This window comes from Melozone crissalis, unplaced genomic scaffold, assembly GCF_028551555.1.
Source record: "Melozone crissalis strain CALT ecotype California unplaced genomic scaffold, PUWL_Pcris_2 ptg000005l_1, whole genome shotgun sequence".
NCBI lineage: Eukaryota > Metazoa > Chordata > Aves > Passeriformes > Passerellidae > Melozone > Melozone crissalis.
This window is the reverse complement of record NW_026535783.1, coordinates 32848275-32864778: the sequence shown is the minus strand read 5'-3', so window position 1 is coordinate 32864778 and position 16504 is coordinate 32848275. Positions and strand designations below refer to the sequence as shown.

General features: G+C 39.1%; 1 protein-coding gene across 11 annotated transcripts in view; it reads right to left on the bottom strand.

Annotated features, from left to right (window-relative positions):
* SEMA4D (semaphorin 4D) overlaps positions 1 to 16504 on the bottom strand; it is a 99676-nt gene that overhangs the window by 39549 nt on the left and 43623 nt on the right. For 9 of the 11 annotated variants that reach the window (XR_008483271.1, XM_054281204.1, XM_054281256.1 and 6 more), the window contains exon 2: positions 5185 to 5247. The exons of the other annotated variants lie outside the window; for them this stretch is intronic. The gene's annotated coding sequence lies outside the window, so the exon portion shown is untranslated. The remainder of the gene's footprint in view (positions 1 to 5184; positions 5248 to 16504) is intronic. 11 annotated transcript variants of the gene reach the window in all.

The following is a 16504-nucleotide window of genomic DNA, read 5'->3' as shown; positions in this document are numbered from 1 at the left end:
AACAGCAGTTTGGACACAGATAATCCTTTGCTTAATGCTACCTTTTGTTACTGAAAAGACTGCATGTAAAAATCAATTCCCCATTAACTCTTCATTTTATTTTGTAATTTTTAAATTTATTTTTAATTTATTTTTAAAGATACAGCCAGGACATCTTAATGCTATCAGTTATGTACAATACCATACAGCAGAGACAACTCCAGAGAAGACTTCTGAAGTCCTGTAAATTTTTTCGACTTTCAAATAGAATTAGCAAATATAAGCCCTAGTAAAGGAAAATCCTGAGTTTTCTATAGTCACATAACATTCCTAGTCCAGCTCGCCTACCTCAGTAAATGCAAAATGACAGTGAAACTTGAAACATATTACATTATCTTTCGAAGGAAACAAAGGGTCTGGCTGGATCCTTTAATGCCTGCTTTGCTGTGTGGACTGAGAATTGCTTCGGCTATACAAAATGGAAATCTGTGATTTCATTCCTATTGTACAAGATTGCAAGAAAGGTCCTTTTTCACATTAATAAATTTGACTTGTCAGACATTACTTGATCTAGGGCAAAATTTTGCATGTTACAAAATGACTACGGTGAGCACTACACACCCAATTGTGCAAGACCCACTTTGTTCTTATTTCTATAACTTAAATAGAGATGAAAATGCACTCAGAACCTTGTCCTTTAATTTAGCCTTCAATTTAGTTACTCTCCCCTGCCCCTCCCTTCCCTGTGCTGAAAATTATCTGGATTAAATCCTTCACTGACATCCAGTGAGAGGCCATTCATAATCTAATATGAACCTCTTTTTACATAACACAAGTCATACAAGAAAGAAAAGTAAAACAAAAATAAAATTAAAAGGCCTAGACAATGGCCTCATTTCCAGATTAACTCGGTTCCATCAGCGCTCACTAGCTTTGATTAGATCTGAGTGCTTTGAATTTCTGAAAAGTTAAGTCTCCTAATACTTTGAGCATTAGTCCCAAAAAAATAAGCCACAATTTGCTTGGAAACAAGTACACTGAAGAAGTAAAGGAGAAAGAAACCTGAAATATTTGGCTACATAAATAAATTCTGATTAAAATGACTACAGATCTACTTTTCTGTAGAACTGTTAAAACTTTTCTGAGGTAAATGATCAATAATCCATAATTTAGGGACTCTGATGTTAATTTTGCATCAGCGATGTAATGTGTAATGATGAAATGGAGCAAAATGAGTTTTCTGTGATGCTTGTACTTATGGTGACTAAAAACAGGGCAACTGCAGAAGCAATCAACGCGGCTTCTGTCAGTTTGGCAGATCACAGCTGGAAGCTCAAAGCTGTGAACGTTCGCCTTGACATGTAAAATTGTAATGCATGGAAAGAGAAATAGGTAGAAACAACCTTCTGCTCTCTTGAAGTATAGAAATTCAACGCTGTTAGAAAAATTTCAGACTGCATAACTGCTAGTAAGGAATAGTAGCACAAGTTTTGATACCAGAGAGTTGCAATGGCATTTACTGTTATGAAGATCAGAAACTATCTGTCTCTCACATCACCTGTGTCACTGGGCATCAAAGAAGCAGCACTTAAGTCCACCTTCTGGAAAAACGCAAAATGCTAGTCATGCAGTGCGAGAAGCTGGAAAACCAGTCATGGGAAGGAGACTGTCATCCTTCTCATCCTCCAAGACACACAGGCAAAGTACACACAAAGCAGTACTTGTGAACACAAAATTTCATCTTTCAGAGATGTCAATTCCACAACCCTTGCCGGTATCCAGTTTTGTTTTTTTTTTGTAAGTAATGCAACCCAGAGGCAAGTGTCTCCTTCCCCGGTCAGCATGGTACAGCTGGATCCAAATGTGTATGTTATATGAGCAAATACCACACAAGCTAGCCAGATTCTGGAATTTCAAAGCTAGGAAATGGCCAATTTTGCAACGCTTGTTTCAAAATATTTTTTCTTCCGATAAACACTTAGTTGCATTGTGCAACTTCTCAGTTTGGCTCAGTATTACAGAAACTGCTAAGTGGATCTAGTTTTATTTTGTATATGAAGGTTAAAACCCGGAGAATTTATTAACACACCAGAAACAGTCAGCATCATAGCTGGGACTCCTGTGATTGACCGTTGATTGATCATTACCATCACAGAGGATCCAAACTCTCCCTTGAAGAAAGCCAAAGGTGCACTAGCCGTTCTGGCCTAATTTCATCACTCTCTTCATGATTCCCCAACCATACTAAGTGCCTCTATGATTTTCATCCCTTTTTGTATTGCACTTTATTCTCCTCCACAGGGTTCTCTCTCCCTGCAATCCCTCATCCACTCTGTACTTAGTCTCCCATGCCATCACCCACTTTTCTTCCCCAACACAAGCAATGCACAGCTCCATGACCACAGGTGATGTCAGCCCCCCACAGTGAGGCTGCCAGACAAAAGACCTTCCTTAAAGGAAGGCCCTTCAAAGTACATACTTCCCTACCTCTCTATAAAATCACTGTCACATCACTCATTGTCCAGGGACAGCAGAATGAGGATCTCAGAGTAAAGAACAACTAATTGCAAGACACCCTTCCTTCCCACTGCCAGGAGTGAAACAACCATGCCATGGCAGGTTTGCCAGGCAGCCTATCCCACTACTTTCAGATGATTAAAAAAAAAGAAGAAAACAAACAACAAAAAAACCGAAAACATTTGCAAAAGTTGCAAGGAGTAACTTGTACGTTACTATGATGAGGGATATGAAGCTCAATATGTGGAGACAGGCAAATTTATGGAGTGAATTGCTTCCGCCAGCAGAAAAGGGTGAGTTAAAGTATTCAGCTGTCAGACAGCATAAATTCCAAGTTCTCCCTACATAACTTTCTTTTGAAGCTTTAACAGAATACAAGCCTGCTTTAACATTTATTGATGCCTATTTTAGAACAGACTCTAAGGCTCCGTGCTTGAAAATAAAACCAGAGAAATCCAACGAGATTTTGCTTAAACCTGTTTTTTTCTTTTTCAATTTTGTTTCCAAAACTGAAAAGTTAGCAATATTTGTATTTTAAGTAATTTTGATTAGACAGTGAGTCTTGGGACTCTAGCTGGTCAGAGTGACCCCAAGATACACTAGAAAGTCTTTTTTCCCAGCCTGGCTGTCAAAGGAGAAGTCAGAGCTCCTCACCGCTCATTCTCAAGGTTGTTTATTGTATCTTATCTATAAAATTTTTTTCTCCTGTCCTGCCGAGGTCCACTCAGCAAGACAGTCAGAGGCACTCTGCCTGCCCCCTCAGAGGTGGTGTTCTCTTTTTATAGTAAAAACTACATGTACAATATTTACAATTACTTTGCAATACTTATCATCTATGTCAGACAGCGAGCTTCTACTCTAAAAGCGCCAAAATCGCAGCAGAAGATGGAGGCCAAGAAGAAGAAGAAATGCTGGACACACCCAGATTCCTCCATCTTGCCCCCTGAATCCCCAGGCTAAAAACCCCCAAAACTCTATTTTTCCACCCAGTGATAAATTCACTATCATTCTACTTAAACTTTTGTGGCTTGTAATTCTTCATATAAGGTTGGTAATTGTTTTTCCAAGGGCTAAATCAAAGGCACAGGGGTCTTGGGCTCTGTGCCAAGGTCTCTGAGCCCCCTGGGCAGGGGCTTAAGTCCTCCAGGGCAGCCAGAGGAATTTCCTGGGTTCCAACAAGTAAGAAGTGCACAAATTACTTTTGACATCTGAGTTTTATTTACACAGTTTGTGAATTTCAGACCATAGTTTTTGAAGAAAGGGTGCTTTAGTTCTCATCCTTTTACAAACCTCAAGCACAGTGCCATTTTCATACAGTCTCATGAAAAACATCGTTATTTACAATCTTTTTATTATAAAATACATATGGATTCATCTTCTCCTGAGGTAAGGTACAGCCTCAAACTAGCAGACCAGTAGCCCTTTATGATTAACATACATGTAGAGCATGCGATTATTTGCCTTTTGAACTGTAACCAAAATACTTTGTAGTTGCTAGATGATTACAAATTAGATGAATATTCCTAAAACAATTTGGTGTGGTCTTTATCTGTGCCACAAAGCCTGCTGGAGGATGTGCACTAGTAGTAAAATATAAATGCTGAGGAAACAAATTCCCAGTTTTAGGCCAGAAATCAGTATTTTCTGTTTCTGCATGATAAATATGTCATCAAGCAGTCCTCAGGAAATTAAGGCTTGTGCTTAAAGAAGAGAATTTATCTCCAGAGGGACACTGCTAGAGATCCATTACATTTTTTAAACTCACATGCCTGTTCTTTTACTACTACGTTCTTTTTCTGTGGGCAAAGATTACACGAAGATAAAGTATTACATGAAAAAAAAAATGACAAGACAGATTAAAATCCTTTTTTTTAAGGTTATTGTGGGTAGATCTCTAGGAATAGGATTCAACTTCAAAGAGCAACAAGAAAGAGCTAACTCGGATGCTGAGTTATCCCAAACACAGAATTCAAGAGCTGCCCTGGGCATGTTCTAAGACTCTTTTCTGCCTGACTGGGTACTCCCAAATATTAAACCTGGGTTGTGACAGTGACAGTGTTGCAGTTAAAACCAAGCAAGAAATAAAGTTCCTGAAGTTCATCTTCTCCTACTACTTAAACATACTGTCACAATCAAAAAAATATTGCTCAGTTTCTTTCTCATTTTTTCTTGGGCTCATAGGAGTGAATGAGTCATTTGAAGTTATTTGAAGATGCCTCTTGGCAACTAATGGCACATGTGAAAGTACCTGCATGTTTAAATTAACAGGTATGTGTGCCTTAAAAAAAAACTATGCTAGGTGTCCAACAACACTTTCAGAGTCAAACACCTCCAAAAGCAAGCCCAGTACCCCTTTATACATACAAAACACATCACACAGGAAGGTGCAACCATGAAAATGACCTTTCAGTGGTAACTAAAGAACAGGTAAATACAGAGTATGTTCCTGAGTGAAAGAAGTCCTTTCCTGAGAAATTTCGTAAGTATTTTGGTCTTGAATCAAAAGAATGTAATAAATCAAACTTATAATCCAATCCTGATTTATATTTCTCAGTATGCACTAAGTCCCCAGTATTCTTAAAGCACATTTATTTGCTTTGCTAACAAGGACACCTGCAAAAGAGTCACCATGAATCCAACACAGCCCCCCTTGCTGTGGGGAGGTACCTCTGGTTTCAATGTACATACCTGCCACCCTTCGGAGCCTCCTGCACACCCCAGAGCTGGGAAGCCGTCAGAAAAACGTCCTTTCTGAAAAGAGGTAAGAAACAGGCTTTGACATCAGTACCACATAATCCTGAAGGGCAAGTTCTGATACGGGAGTCATAATAAATCCTCCCTCAAAAGTTTGGCTTTTATTTTCCTGATTTCCAGGGTAGAGCATTCCTGACAAAAAACAGAACTGCTACATTTGCATCCAATGAGCCAAGATCCTGATGTTGCACTTAACATGAAAAAAATATTAAGCAGACCTGACAAAAAGCAGACACATCAGCCCTTTTAAAACTCAATTTGTTTGTCCTATCCCAAGCTGGCTGATATCTACCCAGCACAAAATTATTCAGTACTTGCACTGCAGTAGCAATTACTGATATTGGTAAGAGTCTGGGACTCCTCACATGATGATACAGGATATACTAGAGAGAGGTTAGACACCAGCCAGCCCCACAAACAACTACCTTTACTAAATTCATATAAAGCAGTTCCAACACTTTCCTCCATTATTAAAGAACTGCATTATGCACCAGCTTAGGAAAGTGGCACTGGATATTGACAATGAAACCCAGCACGCTCATATTTATTTTGCTGTAATCACAGGTCACAGTGATAACCACAGTGGGCCACTCTGAAGCAATCACAACTGAACACAACAAAGCATTTATCCCAAAACTCTTCTACATTACATGCTTCCAATATGCAGGCTCATCATACTGTTACATCAGATTGTATTTAGCATATGTATTTCCAAATGTTCATCAAAGCACTTTTAGAAGGCTGAGCCATGTGAAGGCATAGTGTTTTTTAAATGCAAGTCACCTGACAGTCTGGAGCAGATTTCCCTATAGTCAATAGTAAAGGGGTTCCTAAAGATGCAAGTGCTAAGATGGTACACCTGACATAAAATCTCCACTGCACTTCTGAAGGCTTCATTCTTGTCCCAGAAGAAGATAATGACTCAGAAAACGGAAGCCTCAAAAGAAACAGGCTAGCGACAATTACAAGAAGCAGCTCAATATGGCAGGTCTGTCTGTAAGGGTGAACCTACACAAGGTCTTTTCCAGAGACCTTCAATAGCACATGTTTTGTGGCTACCAGTATAGCAAAAGGCATCAGCTACATCAAGCACATTTTTGCTTACAAAACAGTATTTTCAGTATCTTTTGGACTATATAAAGAGGGCAAGGTAGTCTAATTCTCCCCACAATCATTTTTGAACAAGATACACCACGAAAATCCATTACACCCATCCATGTTATTACCAATGGGCTACTTTTCACAAACAGTAGCAGAATGTAATTGACTTACTTTTGATGTGAAAAAACCCCATCCACCTTTCACTCTGTTGAAAACAAACTAGAGCAGGCAAGCTGTAAACCATCTGATCAGTTATGAAGCTCTCCACAAATCAACTTACACCAGATCACCTCTATGGCTTTAGCTACTCAGTATTGAAGTGAATAGGTAAAATTTACAAAAAATTCCTGCTTGCCACAAGAGGCTATCAATCAACACAGCCACTATCGCTACGGGAGTTTTCAGATCTAAGTACGGCTCCCTACAGCTTATGCTCCCACAGCAAACTAAAATCATCTATTTTAGCTTCACGTACCTTAAGGGGAAAAAAAAATTCTCTTTTGCCGCTCTTGAGAAAGACCTTCCAGCAGCCTATACAAGCACTTTCACCGTAACAAAGCAGTTGCATCTAAATGAATAGCTACAGGAAGTGTGAAACTCCTTTGAAAAGCCTAGCAGCAAATCAGCTGACCTGTATACTTTCCTAGCTTACTTTAAACAGCCTGACATGGAGGTTTTCAATCTCGGCATATAGCTCCCGGTTTCTGACTATGATCTGAGGTCACTGGGGACAGGAGGCAGGTGGTTGGAGGTCAGGCCACCTCTCAAACAGCCTCCGGATCCCCACGGAGATGGAAAGAGGCAGATGAGCTGCTAGGACTTCCAAGCAGTGCCACCTCAGCTCAGGAACTCTGCTCCAAACACAGTCCATCCCTCCTCAGTGTGGTCCTTGGGAAGGGGCCAGCAACCACCAGTGTTTCCAGCAGAGAAGCCCACAGGCATGGGGCTGGGTGTGAGGGTGGCTGGGCTGAGGTGAAGGGTGGTTTGCAAGCAGGGGCTCATTCTCACATTCTCCTTTGGTCACAGCACCATTGCCTGCCTGTCAAGACACCACCTGTAGCCATGCTACACACAAGAAACTACTCCCAGCTTGCCAGAAGCTATGACATAATTAAGCCCTTTAATCCAACTAGGACTTGAGCATGAAATTAAACCTCTATGTGAGCACTGCAGGCTGGCAGACATCCTTCAGGTGCTCTTGCTTGACCCAAACCTCACAGGTGATCCTTTACAGCAGGTACTGCACAAGATCCTTAAAACTTACACCCTGTCAGGTTTTAAGAGTACTTAAGTCTAAACTTATGGGAAAAACACCCTTCTAAACTGTTTCTTCTGGCAATGATTACTTAAGCTTGGGGAGAAAAATTACACCACGAATAGCTCATTATTTTGACAACTGTGACTAAGTCTTCAAAGATTAAAGAAAACACCTACTGGATTACAAATGAAAGACAGCCTGGAATACATTATGTAGAATAAAGAGATAGTCACCTTAACAAAATTTTTCATAAAAGATCCACAATCCTTCATATATGTGTGTTTGCATACACTTTATTTATTTGAAGAGCTCCTAATCTGTCAAATTCCAAACCACATTAATGTATTACAAGGTACTTCTAGCTGTCGCATCCTACTTGTTTTTAAAAAAAAAATTTAAAAATCTGAAGAACAACTATGATGTACTACTTTTCCCCTGCACATCAATTATGATCCAGATCAGGAGCATTTCTTTCATTTTCTATTCAAGCACATGCCTGCTGTAACCAGGTCCTTGTGATTCTAAATTAAGAGAAGAAAAAAGAAAACTCACTTATGAACAAATTTTCTTTACTTGGAAGTCTCTTTGGGAGGCCATAGGGGCAAATTTTAAGTTTGGTAACATTTCTTGTGCTACAGCACTATACACTGACCTTACTGAAATATCATTTCCAGATAAATACCCTGATAATCTAGAGCTATATTTGCTACCTCTATTTCAAGTCAGCCACAACCTATACATACTGGCTTTCTTAGAAAAACTAATTTTAAAAGCTTATGTGGAAGCCACAATAAAGCCAATATACAGCTATGAGTAAGACTGCCCAGACAGCTGCTCACAGACTGTGTCTGTGACTAAGAACTTTTCCTGTTAATGCCATGTGTGGTTTTACAGCTTTGAATTACATGAAAAGGTAGGCTAGACTACAAACTTCAAGAACAGTGCATATTACCATCACTATATTTAAATAATTGATCTGAAACACTAAAATAACTGCTGCTGACACAGCCCCCATCCCATTCTGGATGGGGCTGGTGATTATATCTGCACCACCTGTGCAAGACACTGGGGGTGAAAAACCAAGTAACAAATGTGCTACAATATTTAGAGAGAAAAGCTCAATTTTTTTTTCCCCTTTCCTGTCTGCAAAGTTTACTTTTCATAAAAAGTATCTTAATTTCACAGACCCATTTACTTGCCTATCAACACCAGTCTTCTTTTACTAAACATTATAGGAAAAATAAGTACATGAGCTTTAACCTGAAGCAGAGGCCCATGCTAAACCTTGTTCTGAAACAATGAAGTGAAAAAAGTCCTGTTAGATCTCGAAAAGACATCCTCATCTCACCCAAATTCTGCTGGGATCCTCAGTTTTAATTCCTGTCACCTCAGAACTCCTCAGATCTCATAAGCATCTTCAAAAAAGCCAAGAAAAATATAGAGACTAAACTGGTGGCAGAGAGCTACAAATGCCTTCTGTATCCCAATGACAAAATAAGAATATCAAGGCTGGGCCAGCTACTGCCATGATGAGAGTTTCTCCATTTTTAAGGATATTGAGAGAATCTGTTGTTAAGCAACTTAACTTCCATAAAACTGAATAGGAGCTTTCATGATAGTATCTATGCATCTCAACCCTTGTTCAGAAAAGGGTTTCTCAATTTCAGCTTTCTTCCAGTTACAATACCATACAAGTATAAATACAAGAATATTTTAATAAAAAAACATGGTAGCAGTTTAATAAAAAACACAGTAATGGTTCTGAACCAAATTCCAATAAAGGTAGAGAATACCAACACAACTGTGTGAGTCCAACAGCCACAACGCAGGAGAGAAGAAACAAGGAGGCACAAACGCATAAAGAAAGGAACAAGTACCAGCACTTTTGCTTGAGACTATTCTTTTTAAGGCACCACTTCAGGGATATGTAAAATCTCTATGAATCCACACAGCCTTTGCTTAGGAAAGAAAAAAATTCAGAAGGAACACTACAATATTCTGGTCAATACAAAAACAGTCTTTGGAGAGCAGAGATCACTGTGACCACCTCCACAATCAACATTTTTTCTGCTTTGAAAAGATCAATATAAAGGAGACAATTACTACTCCTCTTGTCATAAAATCCCACGTAATCTATGTCTCCTTCTTCTTCTATCAGAGAAGGAGCAATCCTGGAAATTATTTGCTCGTTAAAAAACCTAAACAAAAGTCTAAGTTCTGCCTGCATTTTCCATTATTGCTCTTTCATCAGATGCTCTCTAAGGTCCCTAAAGGAAAAACAAGAGCTAAGAAAATCCCAAAGACCCACAAAAACACGTGTCTTACCCAAAAGACTATCAGTTGCCAATTATGGGGAAACATCTTCTAATATTAATAAGAGAAGTTACTTATTTCTATATTCATTCTGACAACATGCCAACCCAGGAAAGCTAAAACTAAGATCAACATGCAGCATATTATACCACTTGCTTTCTTAAGAGCTTAGATCAAATAAGCAATTAAGTTTTGTCACTTTCAGAGAACTTTTGTTTCTGTTAAACTATGTAATACTACAGTATTTCCTGGTTTTACTTTTCTGGATTGTTTACATAAACTGCATTAGCCATGTTGACAGGTGATAGTCTGAATATGTTTAAGAGTTATCCAAACATAGATTAAGAAACACCTACATTTGACAGTGTTTCATATTTAGTGTTTTTCAATGCTGTCTTGGTATTTTTCTCTCTTGACTTGAGAAATACCTGGCCCCCTCCCCCCAAAAAAAACAAAAACAACAAACCACCCAAAAAACATTCCCCCCTCCAAAACCAAAAAAAAACAACAAGAAAAAGACATGAAGAATCTTTCACGTTCTTTAGAAATTACTATTTTACTATCTTGATAGTGCAGAAAAACCCAGTTCAGTATCAAGATTCTAGTTTTTCAGGCTTTCAAGCCAGTTTTTAACAAAATATGCCAGATACTGACAGGTTCCAGATTCTGAAGTTTCTTGACTCTCAGAGGAGGCAAATACAACAAATACCTTTTCCACACAGCAGCAGTTTTCACTACCAAAACACCTCTGGGCTAGTTTGCCCACTGAGAACAATCAACTTGTTTGGCTGCACATATTCCTACACACTGTCAACACCCTGCACTGCTCAGGGACAGTATGCAAAACGAGCCTTAAACTACCTTTAAAAGTACATTCAAAACACTGCCTTCCTTTTTCTTTTTTTTTTTAATTCCCAAAAGTTATTTGGCATTCTTGCATGTGCAACAGAAGGAAAGAGAGGAGCAATTTTCACCTCAACACATAAAATTACAAACCAGAACTTCTTCAACTGCACAGCAAAAGATTCTGCACCCTAAAGAGAAGCCTTGGAAGAGGTTACCTGCTGTCCGTCCTGAGAAAGAGCTTCTGTGCTGGAAGAAAAAGGCAACTTCAGTTCAAGGAACCAGAGTCAGCTTCCTGGTTTTGTAAGACCTAGCACAGCCTCCCTGAGGGAGTTGCACAAGGTTGCTGAAGTAGGGAATTTGAACCAAGTTATTCAAAACAGTGGAGAAGTAATGAAAACAGAACTTAACTGTCTTTGGCCATATAAAAATCAGAAATTGAACCTTGCAGCGGTATCTACTCTTAAAAAGAATCCCAATTAAAATTCACAGGTGGAATACACCTGTTCGTGTCCACAAAAACCCCTAAAAAGCTATAAAAGGGGATTTCCTCAAGTATTCCAAATTATGCAAGGACACCTCTGACTTGTGAACAGGTAACATTTTTTCTAGTTCTGAGTATCTTTATCTCACTATAATGCACCTCACCTGCTTTATCACACATACCACTTTGAAACTGTCTTCCTCTCACGCTCAATTGTACAAATCATAATGAGAATCACTAGAACTGGTTAGGACAACACTTCACAGCATGACAAAAACATGCCCATTCAATACAGCAAGGCAACCAGAATGGACCACAAGAAATTCATACATTCTTGAATCCACCTGTACCACATTCCCAGTTACATTTGGGATGAAGAACTACAACAACAAAATGCCAAACAGGTCTGTGATAATAATTCTGAGTTCTCAGTTTTGGATGCAGTGAGGGCACAGGAGCATCACCACTGCCAAGCGCTTTACCTGTCCCTCCACAGAGCTGCTTCTACTGCCAACCACAAAAATCCAGCTTTGTATTTGACATGAATCATGCTGCCTGAACAGTAAAATCCATGCAATTTTTCCTCCATCTGGCATTACACACCTTGAAGGTGGTGCAGTAAAGCCGTCTTTTACTTTTTTCCGCAATTAATTGTATTTCTGTGGCTGTTACCTGAAGAGTCACCATCAAATGCTGTCAATTCTCTTTCCAATGCTCCAAGCTGAAGCCAGTGCCTCTATGCATGTGCTGTTTGTTTGGGAAGCTGCTTTTTCACCAGCAAGTTTCACCACTTGGGTTTCTGTAAGGCCTACACAGAACTTGAATTCCTTTTTTCATGTCACCCATTCATGCAATAAAGTCATATAGGCCATCTTCTCAAAGCAAATGCAGTTTTGGCTTATAAATTTATTTCCACTGAAAATCTGATACAAAAATAAATAATTAACAACAACAATATACTATAAAACTGTAATTTCCCTCAGGTCTGCTTACCCTTGCATTAATGAAAACAAACAGAAACATCTTATTTTTGCTTTCCATACCCATTCTTTGATACCCGACTTTCAGACAACAAATGTGAAGCTCTATTTTCAGATACCACTGCAACAGCATAAAGAAGAAATGCCGTTTTTCAAGTTTCATTGCACTGACACAAGTAGAGTCTGACATTCTCAGCCCTCACACCTGGTCTACCACCAGGTAACAATTTTTTTTCCTCTTTCTCCTGCAGTATTCCACTTGCAGGATGAGATAATTCACTCTTTTAAAACAGCACATTTAGGTCCTGGATACCAGTTGATAAATTACATGAATGTCGGAGACACTCATCATAAATTTAGCAATGTGCCATGGTGAATGGCTTAAAACAATCATCCCCTGGGTCCCCAAAAATGGGGCTGGGAAAAACAAGCAAGATAACTGCTCTTCTTCCTTACAGCTGCAAGGCATCCAAGCCTACCTACTTAAGCCATCCCTGCCTCTGGCTGCTTCTGCGTCCTCTGCTCTCCATCCATAACTCCCCATCCAGACCTACACCAGTGTGCAACTGATCAGGGAGGCCAAATGATCAACTTCCACAAGCTAAAAATCTGCTTTGGGGAGGGGCTGGATCATGGGAGTTTAAATCCAAGCATAGCGTCCCTTTCAGCAGCCACGCTAGCTTGTGGCAGACTGAAATACAAGTGCAACACTATGGGAGACATAAGTCTGTGTCTTCCTTGGGCAAGGAGGAAAAAATGGGAGTGCCAAGTGCTCATTCCAAGTCCTCCTTGCCTCATCTCAGGACCAAAATAAGAAAAAGTGAGGAAGAGATGAGAGATCTTGGTCCATGAAAGAAAACCCTGAAGGTCTGAGGGCTGTGTATGACTAGGCCTGTGACAGACATAATGCAGCTCTCCCCTCTAATGCTGTATAGCACCCACCAGGTACGGAGCTTCCTGCAAGACTGCCTGCTGAAAAAGATGTTGAAAAGAACAGAACTTCACCCAAGGGTAACACCACTTCCCCAAGAGTAAACACTGCTCTTCTGCTGCAACATCATTATGAAAACAACTTGCTTTATTCTGACAGTGATAAGCAGCTACAATTCCTTCTCATCACTTTAAACCCTTGCCACAAGTGTGTTACCATTACATTTGCTAGCATATTCAAGAAATTCCACTGTCCCTAAGGACTGCCAAAGATCACATCCCATGGCACAACCACATATCCCAGCCAACCTCACTCAAAACATGACACATGAGGTCTAGGGTCAAAATTCAGAATTCACCACACACTCCAAGGGTCATTTAAAATAGCTGAGATCATCTCCAACAGCAAAATGCAACTCATGTTTTCTTACCAAGCAAGAAATACAGTAAAGCAGCCTTGAAATTTAAGAAATCATCATCTCACTCTAACAGATATAGCTAACACAAACAGCTTCAGTGGCAAGCATTTTAAAGGGTTTGGGATTTTGCTATGTTTAAGATTTGGCTAGGTCAGAAATGAACTATCCTTTTTTACTGTGTTAAAAACTCTACATCAACCCCCTCAATTTTTATGCTGAAAAGTAACAGAACCATACTTCTGAAATACACTGCAAGTGCTTTCCACCGACAGAACAGACATGGATTTTACAAATCATCCTTAGATTATTTTACCATTACTCACAAATAACCTTTGCTGTTTTTTAAACTATGTACAGCCAGAGAGTCTACACTCTTCTGTAAGATATACAAAGAAATTATAGATACCAGGAAATATAAAAATGTTTGCACAGAACAGAACTTGTTAAAACATAAGCAGAACTCAGTCAGCAACACCTCAGCAATGACTGACTCAGGAGTTTGAAAAAAAAAAAAAAACCCAAAACTCTGACACAAGTGCAGTGATTAATCATTTGCTGTTGCATCAATTCTGTGGGGTTATACAGCATTGATCATAACTGTTCCTGCCTCAATACAACCCTTGTGCTGATATTAATAATGCAAAGGTCATTTTGACCTTTACCTAGTAACAGGGTATCAGTTTGTGCCCATATTACTGCTTTTTGTACAACCAAAAACGCAGGTGCAGATCTTTCAGTGCAAGTGCTTCAGGTTTCACATCAAATTATGTGGGAGCATGTCAGGAACAGGATTAATAGAAGCTTTGCTCACAGAACATTCTCATGAGCATTACTGGGATTTTAACTCCTGCAAAGCCTAAAATGAGCTTTTTCTTATGCCAAATGAAATGCCGCAGAGAGAGTCATTGTAACACTCGATGACTAACTTCAAAAACCTTGTTTGCACTATCACAGATGTTTTAAGAGGAAAGATAGGAGACATGCACACAACAGAGGTTCTGCCTCAAACTTTGTTGATAAAACAGATAATCACTACAAGTTTCTAGCCGTTGAAAGCTAAATTTGAGGGTTTTTAATATTACAGAAAAGCAGAACTGGAAAATTACACAAAGGCATTAGAGGCAAGATGAGATTTATGTGCTTCCTACAAGGTTTAGGGCTCAACAAAGAAACAAAGCTTTCCTTGGCAATGCTGACCTCCAAATGCCACAGCAACCACCATTCATGTCTTATCGCAAACCAGAGATTCCCACCCCAGAACACTTACAGCTTTCACATTTCAAATGTCAGAGTTGAAAAATTAGGTTAAGCTGAGCCAAATGCAAAAGTTAATCCCAAACAAGAGAGATATGTCGGAGAATTCACTGGCAATTAATGTCACTTGTGAAGCAGATTCTGCAGAGGTGTTCAAGACATTAGCTGCTTCCCTGTACCCCTTCAGAAGTTTCTGTGGCTGTCAGACACTGGCGACATGTTACCAGAAAACATGCAAAGAAGAACATCCTTAAGACTGCTATATCCCCTTTCCTTGGTGCACAACCCAGAACAAGTGGAGACAGGACTCAGGAGGACACCTTCACTGTCTATATTCCAAATGTCATTCTATGCCACAAAACACCCTTCTCTTTTAAAGTGTGCTCAATAAAGCAAAAAACTAACAAAAGCCCCCATATACCCTATAAAATAAATAGGCCCTTTCTACAAAGGAAAACAAACATCATCCTTCTATATTAATTAAAATTAATTAAACTTTAAAGGTTAAAGTTCTTTGTGGATGTATTAATTTTCGATTGCAATTGAGCTTATTTGCTAAAAATCTGGTCATTTGTTTTGGTTTTAATTTTTGTTTCATAAAGGCAGACTTAATACAGTAAACAAATGAATGACTCTTACTAAAGCAATTGAAATATTAAACTATTGCAAGAATTTATAATTAAAAAAACCCCAAAACAATGTCCCATTATTTAAATGTGAACCCAGAAATGTTGCTTATTTGTGGAGCAACTTCTGATACACAGTTTTCTTTCTGGAAAATTATTATCTAGACTTCTTTGAATCCAGAAATTTTATAATTATTTTTTTTTTTTTAGAAATTGAAAACCACTAATCTTCAAGTTTCCTATAGGATGTGTAGACTTGCACTGAGAATTTAAATCTACTAACAATCAGCTTGCTTTTCTTAAGTAGCTTTTGCAGATCTATTAGAAGTCATCCAAGGTAACCATGAGTGTACACACTACAAACTGAAATCAGTACTCCAGATTAACATCCTTGTATTAGCTGCTTTGCTACCGCTCCTCTACAATTTAAGACAGAATGACAAATCTCATTAATTTTGTTGCTAAGAATCCTGTCTCCTGCTGGACTGTTTGCTAGCAAGCTTCATTTAAGCTTCCTTATTCTTACAGGCTGCAGACATATTTCTGCTTGGCAAAACAGTCTTTAACAACAGATTTGTTGTTCAGTGACACATGAGAAACTGCACTACAGTTTGCATGCAATGGTCTAAGTTGCTCACGAGCAAGGTCAGCCAACTGCACACCTTAAGGCACAACACAAGCTGCTCCTTATTGATTACAAAACCTCCCTGATTGCTCTCTGAGAAAGTCTAAAACTAGTAGTCACTCTGCAGAAAAAATATAGGTACCACAGTATCTATGCTCAATCAGTTTCTCTATCTTTCTAACACAATGGGCATTAAGCACTTTATCATTAGGTCTTTTGAGCCATGGCACTTCAGAAGTATCTGAGAAAGTTAAAGTTTTTGAAATCTAACATGCTCTGAAAGGCTGGTGGCATATCCAATGCTTTAGTGACAGAAAATGCTGATGCAATTTCACAACAGTTGACCTCTCCCTCAAGAATGCAAGCAAAACACTTGCCATGCTGAGTTGCCTTAGATGATGTAAATGGCATTACTCCTCAG